At 39.2% G+C, this 10,429-nt stretch overlaps 1 protein-coding gene and 1 long non-coding RNA gene across 3 annotated transcripts in view; one reads left to right on the plus strand and one right to left on the minus strand.

Annotated features, from left to right (window-relative positions):
• Positions 1 to 10,429, minus strand: part of LOC136828964 (uncharacterized) — a 52,469-nt gene that overhangs the window by 30,621 nt on the left and 11,419 nt on the right. The window lies entirely within an intron of this gene.
• The window catches only part of LOC136828962 (uncharacterized), a 26,120-nt gene continuing 16,866 nt past the window's right edge, over positions 1,176 to 10,429 (plus strand). The window contains exon 1 of one of the 2 annotated variants that reach the window (XM_067087359.1): positions 1,176 to 1,932. The gene's annotated coding sequence lies outside the window, so the exon portion shown is untranslated. The remainder of the gene's footprint in view (positions 1,933 to 10,429) is intronic. The other variant, XM_067087358.1, reaches the window with a different exon arrangement.

Genomic DNA, 10,429 nt, shown 5'->3' on the forward strand with positions numbered 1-10,429 from the left:
AATCAGCTCTTCAATTGCTTTATACGCTATCCTTTGACTCTGACCATCATTTTTATTCATTAATTTTTCAATTTCCACAACCTTTTCATTAACAGATCTTCTTCTATCGCTCTTAGTCTTCTAACTTCTGAATCCAAACTCGGGTACTTAGTTCTGGCTAATTCAAAATCTTCATCACGAACAAAATGCACCTCACTCCTCAGTTTTGCTTCACCTCTCTTTATGATCGTACTCCACGTTTCCTCAGACATCCACATCTTTTTCCTCAATCTATAGTCAATGGCATCAGCCTATTTGCAGAGACTATCTTTTTATCTAGACTTTGGATCAGTCTTTACTTATTCTTTTCTCTTCAGGCAAGTTTCTCAGGAATAAGGACAAATCATCCCTGAGACACTTAACTGAAGAGGAAAAGAAGTCAAGACTGATTCGAAGCCTAGATAAAAAAAAAAATACAGTCTCTGCAAATAATGCCATTGACTTCATTAGAAATTGCATAAGAGAGAAAATATGCCCAAATGGTACATTTATACATACATACATATATATATATATATATATATATATATATATATATATATATATATATATATATATATATATATATATATATATATATATATATATATATATATATATATATATATATACATATACACACATATATATATGTGTGTGTGCGCTCGCGTGCGCGTGTAATAAAATAACTTTCAAGCAGCTGTCGCTGACAGTGCATGCGCGTGTTAATCAGTAATTAAGTTGTATTTCGATAACCCAGTTTGTAGTGTTAAAAGCTCTATTTTGTTATACTAGTTAGAATGAACAGATAAATGCAAACTTTATAAAAAAAGAAAACCATCATAAATTATTAAATTAAAGACATAACTCGCTGTATACGATAACTGTGACAGCTAGATTCTTAAAATATAAATATAAAATATTACAACGTACAACGAAGATATTTTGAGGCGAAATGAAATGGAAGCAAAACAAGGATATGTATGGCCTACATCTGACTGTTTTTCCTTTGCCAGGGGCTTGCCAGGTGTGTTCGTTCAGACGTTCACGTCAGTAGTAGGCGTACCAGCGCGCAGCGCCTCTATTCGGCAGAAGGATACGCCTCTATTCGTATTTTACTCCTCCTGGCCGTCGTCCACCTGTTAATCCAACCTTTATCTACCAGCCTAATGTATTAGTCAGCGTCATTCTCAGGGGCTGATAAATACATCATCCTTCACAATCACGATATACCTAAAAAAATCATATCCTAAACTCTGGCTTTTCAGAAGAGAGAGCAAGTATACCACTTGATCCTACGGCGAAGGCAACAAAATCTCGAACCACACCTACTCTCAAGGAAACGGAGGGAGCCAATGAGATTCGAGATCTGCCCGACGCTGCGTTTCCATTGGAGGAGCTCTCCTCATTACCTTCCCCTTCGCTGCTCCGAGACGCTCCCACTACGGCGACTTCAATGCTGCACTGCACATACAGTTAGTTTCTTTCTGAGCGCGTGCCAGGCTAGTGCTACAATTCACGACATCCCGCAAAAGCTCGGTGGAAAATGAGCACAGCGAGGGAAATATGAGCTGTGGACATCAAAGACGCCTCTAAAGACATCAACGGGAAGTGTTTAAAGACACACGAAGACCGTATAGGAGCATGAGTCACAGCGGAGTGAAAGTGAATCTCTTGATATTATAGTGGGCGATTCAGTCATGCCTGAACCCACGGCGAGGCAAGAGTAAGCCTGTGTTGTTTCGTCTCGGGAGAAACTGATAAGAATCTTTCTTGGGGGGCAGAAGGAGGCATCACTGGGAATTATTACGCATGATTTTGAACAGACACAACATGACGGAGAAAATAAAGAAGTGATCAAGGTGGTGTGAGCATTTCAAAAGATGTGAAATATAAGGTAACGTTCTTGTTCTCGTAAGTATGAGATTGTATTGAAGTTGCAGAGAGAGACAGACAGAGAGAGCTTTGTACATCCTTGTTGTGCTGCAATGTAATCTTGTTACGGATGTCTTTTAGTTTTCAATATTCATTATCTACTCTCAGAGCGCGTGTCTCCATGGTTTGTGTTGCATAGAACTGCTTGCATACTGATGAGGACAGTTATTTATCAATGCACTGTCCTTATTACAGTGGCATACTCTGACCTCAAATCTTTTTTTTTTCATGATAGAAAATTAAAAAAACAAAATTTATCAGCTTTACTGAAGACGGATGTTAATAAGCTTAATACTTTAAATCAAATGTAATACACGATGCTGCCTCGCCGTAACATTTCCTGGTGTTCAGGGTTCTCTCTCTCTCTCTCTCTCTCTCTCTCTCTCTCTCTCTCTCTCTCTCTCTCTCTCTCTCTCTCTCTCTGACGCTGCTAAAGGTTCTTTGCAGCTTCCTCCTGGCCCCAGTTTCATCGCCCTGTGCCTTTTACCTATCAGCCGTTCCCTTTCGTCTCTTCCTCACTCAGATGTCCACCTTTGCCACCTCCACCTCGCTCCAGTTTTCGCTCCTCGAAGAACAAATCCTTTGAGCAAACTCGTGGAAGTACAAGAATGTGACTCCTCGTCGGTTTCGTTCAGCTCTTAATACTCATAATCGTCTTGACAGCTTAATTTCCTGTGAGGCAGGATTTCCCTTCCAGTGAATAGGCTTCATTGTTTGTACAACATTTACTGTTTCTTTATATATATATATATATATATATATATATATATATATATATATATATATATATATATATATATATATATATATATATATATACTGTATTTACTCGTATACATATTCATATAATTCCCAGTAATAATTTTGGGCTGAGACTGCCAACCATTGCAGTTCACCAGCTATCAGGTATAAAAATCATTACCTAAGTCAACAGAGGACAGGTCTATTATATATATATATATATATATATATATATATATATATATATATATATATATATATATATATATATATATATATATAAACATAATAAGGAAGACAAGAGTTCAATATAACCAAAAGAATTATTTTGCAAAACACTTTAGAGGGAGGGAAGTCACACTTTATGAAAGCAATACTATTCTCTTATTCCTGGTGAGTATCACCTAACCAGCTACGGGCAGTTAGGGTTTGACTGAAGGTCATGCGTAAAAGGCAGTTCAAAAATGCCATTTGTTAAGATAATGATGGATATTTAGATATACTGAATACTTCCAAGAACGCAACATATGTGAAGCTTAGTATACATAAGTAATCTCGTTGATAATCATCTATTTACTTCCTGTAAGTTTTTGTACGCACACACGTACACTTATTACACACATACATATATATGTGTGTATACATAAATATATAGAACTTTATGTATTGTATATCATTACAAATTACTGAACATTCTGCTTCCTATTAGAGAAATGTTCCAGCCTCTGAGATATCTGACTGATCTCTAGCAATGACCAGTACAGTATAATGCGAAGCCTGGTTTTATGACATTTTTTTCTACGCCTTCACATTTGCTAAAGAGTCTGGCACGTAGTTCGCAAATTTTTTCCAAGACATCCAGAAGGGGAGACATGACACAGCCACCCACTCCCTGAAAACCGGTTTGTCCGCCCTGGGTGGGGTAGGTAGGGGGATGGGAGGGAAGGGGAGACATCCACCCTCCTCCTGCAAACCTGTTTGCCCGCCCAGGTAGGGGAGGGGTAGGTAGGGGATCGGGAGGGTAAGGGAGAAAGCAGCCCCGGGTCCCAGCACGCGTAGCACGCGCCGGCAAGCTCGTGCCAAATAAGACGTATCCTGTTTTCATCATGATTCCCTTTTTTACTTTTTGAAGATTCACAAATAACACATCGCCTTTAGGTATCTTTCGAAAATTTCCTTGGGCAAGTTCTAAGAGGAATACACCTATTTCCCGAATGCTTCCTCTATGATTCTATTTGCCGGAAAATTCTTGGAGCTTCTGTCCCTCCATTTTTTAATACTAGAGCAATGCCGAGATGACGATGGTGATTACGATGCAGTTCTTCACAGACTGGATATAAAGTATTAACAAACATATCAATCCTGAATTACATGTCAGCTTTCTGATCTTTATTTTTTACATTTACTTTCCCCCACTTTATATCGTTCGGAATGCACATAATCTTAACTCCTGCTGTCTTGCACTGTAAATTTCCATGGAACGCTGTTCAATAGATATTTCCTTTTAAAAATCACCTATGGAAACTAGTTAATGCATTCAGGTGTTTGCTTTCCTACCTTTCTATATAAACCAATCACGTCACTGCTTATCGTCCTTAGGAATCTGTGCCCCATATTCCAGCGTGAAAAGAAGAGTTTAGGGTTGAAGTCAACTCCCTGAACCATCAACACCATCCAAGTTTTCTTCTGTAAATCAGGGGCGTGTCTTGATGATCACAAGAAGTTAGCTGCAAAAAGTTCATGTCCTCATGAACTCCCTTTTATTTACCAACACCAGTAAGAAACTCACAGAGATTCCAAACGCAGATACGGCAGTTAACCCCGTTTTCAATTTAACGACTTCGCCCCAAGAAGAGGAAGTCATATTTTTCGACTTTCTTTTTGCACCTTCCTATTCCGTTTTGTTATTTTTCTGTTGTTCACTGAAAAATCCTGAGGTCTCTTCATACATGGAAAAATTGTTTCGGAATGTTGCCTGTGCACGCTTTGTTGTAATAATGAAAATAAAAAGACGTATTTTGCCCGATATTTGCAGGCGTAAGAAGACATTCTGCGGAGGGAAATTATTTTAAAACGTGCGATTTGCATGCAGTTAAGAACTTCCATGATGCGGAATCGATCTCGTTTCAAAACCTAATTCAGTTATTTACTAGAAGGTATAAGGTACTTGTTCTTGTCAGGAAAGACAACAGGCACTGTCAGACAGTCCTCGCCATACATATATATGAACATTTGTTACTAAAAGGACCTCATTCAAACTGGATGGTATCTAATGGAGTATTTATTCAGAAAAAGTTACAAGCTTTCTTGGACAAACAGTCCACATTGTCCAAGAAAGCTTGTAACTTTTTCTGAATAAATACTCCATTACATACCATCCAGTTTGAATGAGGTCCTTTTAGTGATTCTACTAATGCACAGAACAATTGTGTATGTGATAAAGTTAATGAACATGTGAGAGAGAGAGAGAGAGAGAGAGAGAGAGAGAGAGAGAGAGAGAGAGAGAGAGAGAGAGAGAATCAATCCGGTGGTGTCACACACGACCTTCCTCCCCAGCAATGTCTTCCGTTTCCGTTTTTATTCTCCATCTTTGAGTGACACATTCTCCGTTTCCTCCTGAGTCTTCGTTCCCTCACCATCTGGCCCTTTGACCCCTCCCCACCCCCCAACTCCCGCAGCAGTCTTACCCAGGAAGTGCCAACCTGCAAGGTCGAAGGGAAGCCTCCCAGTTCACGTCACGCAGATTGTCTCGTGGTCTGGCTGGTCTCTGTTGCTTGGCTGCAAATTACACTATTTAAGAAGACATTTCACCTGCTGAATCCAACCAGCTGTCTTGGTTTTTGCTGCCTATCTTTTCGACAATGAAAGACCGCCATCTCTCTCTCTCTCTCTCTCTCCCCGACTGTTTCAATATTCCAAATTCTTTATACAGGCGTTTCATCGTTTCTTGGGAAAAACGTATCTCGAGTATCAGCTAATTCTGAGGGTGATTCTGCTGGGAAGGCTTTCGGCTGTGTCTTTAATGTATGTATATATATATATATATATATATATATATATATATATATATATATATATATATATATATATATATATATATATATATATATATATATATATATATATATATAATATATATATATATATATATATATATACATATATATATATATATATATATATATATATATATATATATATATATATATATATATATATATAAAATGAAAGTTAAGCAGTTCTGCTCTCTCTGCCAGTATTTTCGCACTTCCAAATTCCTGCTCTGAGGTTTCCAGAGCCTACAAGGACGTTTTAACTGGAAATAACCGAGTCCTGGATTTCGAGCTTTGACGAGTTTTGGCCACAGATGTTCTCGGTGCTAAATTACATCGGCCTTGTGGCAACACGGGCTCCTGCTGTTAGGAATCACATAAGATTTTTCTACATATTACACATGAGGTGTTAATGGTATCGTTACAATAGGAACATTTTTCAAACTGGTTTCCCCTAACATGATTAAGTTTTGAAAGAAAGTACAATACACCAAATGACATTCTGACAATTTGTCCCAGTTCGTGTCGGTGTATAATTTATGATACCCGTGGATAAAGTTGGTGATTTAGGAACCAATTAAAACTGAGCCTTGGTCAAGAATCAACCACAAATTAAGAGGAATGCTGCGGCCAGCTGACAGTTAAGAAGCGGGGCGTCGAGTGCTACTGGCGCCATCTTTTTATTTATTTACTTTTTTCACGTCACGAAGGGTCGTTGTTGTCCTTGGGAGGGAAAATACATGATTTCTTCTGGGAGGCATTCATTTATCGTTTCGTCCTTTTAAGTGGATGCTTTTGAGGGGTGGGCTAATTCCATAATGTGTTAGATAGTGAAGGGTAGAAACCACAGACGTTTAGAGACTGGTTCCTGTAGGTGACATTTGCAAAGCACTTTTATGTCTCGCAATATATGATGAAGAGCAATGAGCGGTCATTATGTTCGTCAAGTACCTCATTTCAAATTGCGGCCCATTCTCTCCATCAAATCGATGACATTTACATCCACAGGGTCCTCGAGGATATTCCAATGATTCTGTAGGCAAAGAACTTCGCACTTACATAACAGCTTCTTCTCGCTGGCTGTTCCAGATTCCCAGCTCGGTTGATCTTCAAGCCTGTGCGATTCCATAGAGAAAAACTCGATGACCTTGTGAGGTAACCCATTGTTAACTAGTGTTTTGCCAACTTACTGAGCGGGTGAAAAAGCACTAATGACAGAGTCTTTGCAACAAGTGAGGTTTTCATTCTGGTTATTGAAGCAATGGCCTTGTGTCAGTTTGATCAGAGACAGGGAGATGTGACCTGCTCCAATGCAGAAGAATATCTGAAACTGAAAGGGTGTCATCGCTACCCAGCTACGAGGTCATATGCAGACCAGCCTTCTCTATAGAAATGCTTTAGGTTTCAAAACTGAGTTTAGCAGGCTGTATCGAAAAACAATGTATTAGACGCACGAACAGGACCCATCATTGTGAAAATGATTTCATAATAGCTAAGTACTGAGGCAGAAACTCTCCGTTTATTGGTAGTTCTCTCTTCTTGATTGCCAAGCTAGTTCTGAACATAAATATAGGAAGTGAAAGTGCATAGTGAAAGGAAGTGGCTTAAAAAGTGGCGATGAATGTCTAATAGAAGCTGCAATGAAACCTGGAAGTTTAAGATATGAAACAATAGCGCCGTAGAGGTTAAAGAGAGTGGTAAAGACTAAAGATTAAAATAGGGGCAATAATTAAAAACGATGAGGTAGGCCATCAGAACATCACTGAAATGAAAACAAACAGGAACCTTAAAGAATATATGTTATGGACGTAAGTCCATTGTGTAACATCATGAATTAATGTATGTTACGAAAGTCAGGTGAAAGTTTGAAAGTAAAGAGAAGACCTGCACATGGTACACATGGATCAAGGGAAGCTCATGAAACACTCAAGAAAGAGACGGCGGGGAAAGCGTTGAGGATGCATAAATGGCATAGAAGATAAGTTGTTAAGAGCAATTAAGTTATCACGATGGAAGAAAAACGTGTCATCTATGTAGCCATCGGAGTAACTGGTTTGCAGGCGAATGTGTCTGGGGCGTGGCTGTGCTGTGTCTCCGCGAGTTTTCAATACACTGAAGGGCAGGATGATGCAAGCTGTCAGAGAAAGGACATTAGATGCACGTGCCTCGCTGTCAGATAAGAAAATGAATTATGGATGAATGTAGCACAGCCGATGTTTGCCGATGACAATATAGGCTATACAGCTGCTTGTCTGGGAGAGCGAGAACACTGACGAAACTCGCGAAGGAATTTCGAAGTGTTTCCAAAAAGAGAAAGTTTAGGAGCAAATGTGAGCAAGAGTAAGGTCACGCTGGGCAGCTGGAAAGCGTCGAGATGAAAAAATGAAAGTCAATCCAGACGAAGCAAAAATGGAAGTTGGTGCTCAGTTGCAGACTGGGAGTAAATAACAATGGATGACAGTAGTGGGGAGAAGGTTCAGAGTAAGTCGAGCAGAGAAGGTACCAGGGTATTACACAGGACTGAAAGGAGACTCGGAGTGTCCGTGGGCACCGAGGTTAGAATTTATGAAGGATTTATAGTGAATTCTTCTTTATGGAAGTGCAGATGTAAGGTCAGAGTTATTGAAAGGATGAGAGATGATCAGCTATACGCAGAAGAATTAAAAAGTTAGCACAGACGAAAAAGATGGATCGGTGATCTGAGATGGTCCAGTCATGTGAAAAATAAAATGAGGAGGATAGATTTATAAAATGACTGAACAATTTGGGAAATTTGACAGGAAAGAAGAGAGAGATACCTGGAGAAAGCCGGGCAGATGGATGGAAGAGAAAAATCCTAATAAAGGATTAAGTGGCTGGTGTTGTGGAGGTTCTAGCATAACTGGTTTATCCACAGAGCATGAGTGAGGCATTGACAACTGGCAAACGGCTTAAGAGTAACGTGTTTATATATATATATATATATATATATATATATATATATATATATATATATATATATATGAATCAAACTTCATTACATATATTTGCATTACGTTCCATTTTAAGCTACCATGAATATCCGAGGCATGTATGGTATTGAACATATTTTATATGGCAATAACATGAACCCCCCTCCTTGCACTACAAAATAAAACGAATACGGTAACCATTTCCTTTTCATAATCCATAATGGCTTGCATTAGTACATAACTGAGCAAAAGTCTGCGAAAACTGCTGACTAACTCGCACATGGAAAACCCACCAATCAAAAGAGGAAACTGCAAAGAAATATAAGCAAGGAAGGGAAAGTTTACCTACGTTTAAGCCTCGAGCAATGAACTTGAGCCGAGAGACAGATCTTTGCACAGCGGCTGTAGCAAAGGCCAACGTTTGAACATTCCTTTTACGGTCACTCCTTAGCAAGATGTTACTAAATTTGGCATTTGAGACGAATCAGCTGACGTCAATCGGTGATGGTAATAAATCGTTTTCCAAATAATAATAATAATAACAAAAGATAAGGTAACGGTGATGAAAGACAGTATCCAGGAGAGGTATGGGTAGAAAGAAGAGAGAAAAAGTCATCTTAGTTTAACCAGACCACTGAAGAGCTGATGAACAGCTCTCCTAGAGAGGGCTGGCCCGAATTATTAGATTTACTTTCTGTGGCTAAGAACCAATTGGTTACCCAGCAGCGGGACCTACAGCTTACTGTGGAATCCGAACCACATCACAGCGAGAAATGAGAAAGAAGGGAGGGTGAAGCACAGTTATAGCTCAGAAAAGTGGGAAAAAAAGAAGGCGGGGGATGTCGGGAAACACAAACAGTGCGTATCTGATGCACCTCGTCTGAAGTACACGCAGTTCTACCCGCAATTATTGCAGCAACTCGTGCAGTTGAAATTTATACGTCCACAGCGCTACTTACTGTTCTTGCTACTAATCTTGTGGCGTGCACTCTTACGACAAGAGCAAATAAGACCATGAATTTTATGAGCAAGCTTCCAAGGTATACAGGGGCCATAAGTTATAAAAAAAAGTTGTATGGATTACGGGGGAAAAAGCATAGGAATTTATCATCATATACAGTATCTTAAGCACAATCTACAATTAGATGCTTGTTTTTTTAATTAAAAAACGAACAGAAAAGGTCCATTACCATACTGCCTGTGTTGAGAAAATTCTTCAAAGTTGAAAGGACGGAGACATAAAAATTACAGTGGACAAGAAATGAGACGGACTCAGCGTTGGCGATTAATGACGATAACGAGAAGCATAAGAAGAAAAGAATGCTTGAAAGCATCACAATAACAATAAAACTAAGGTCATCGCAAGGAGCATTAACCAAAAACCCCAAGCACGGCATTATTCCAATAATGCTATTCATGAAAAACCCACAGGAGCGTTCAGTAAACTTGCCGAATGCTTAATTTCCCAGTCGCTTGGAAGACCGGGAGGCCTTGAGACTTTACTCAGCTCCTGGACTGTGGCAAAGCTGGATTTGGTCAGGGTGGCGTTTCTCTTGAATAAATGCACGATTTTATCGTTCGTTTTCTTCCTTCTAAACCGGTTATTGTTAATGGTTAACGTCATTTCTGGGGCGAGAAGGTTTAAGGTTGAACTCACGAGTGTAATTCAAGTGCTGCGAGTTTTGGAATGTCGTAAAAAAATAAATCTTTGCGACACAAGTCACATCACAG

This window comes from Macrobrachium rosenbergii, chromosome 43 (assembly GCF_040412425.1).
Source record: "Macrobrachium rosenbergii isolate ZJJX-2024 chromosome 43, ASM4041242v1, whole genome shotgun sequence".
Lineage (NCBI taxonomy): Eukaryota > Metazoa > Arthropoda > Malacostraca > Decapoda > Palaemonidae > Macrobrachium > Macrobrachium rosenbergii.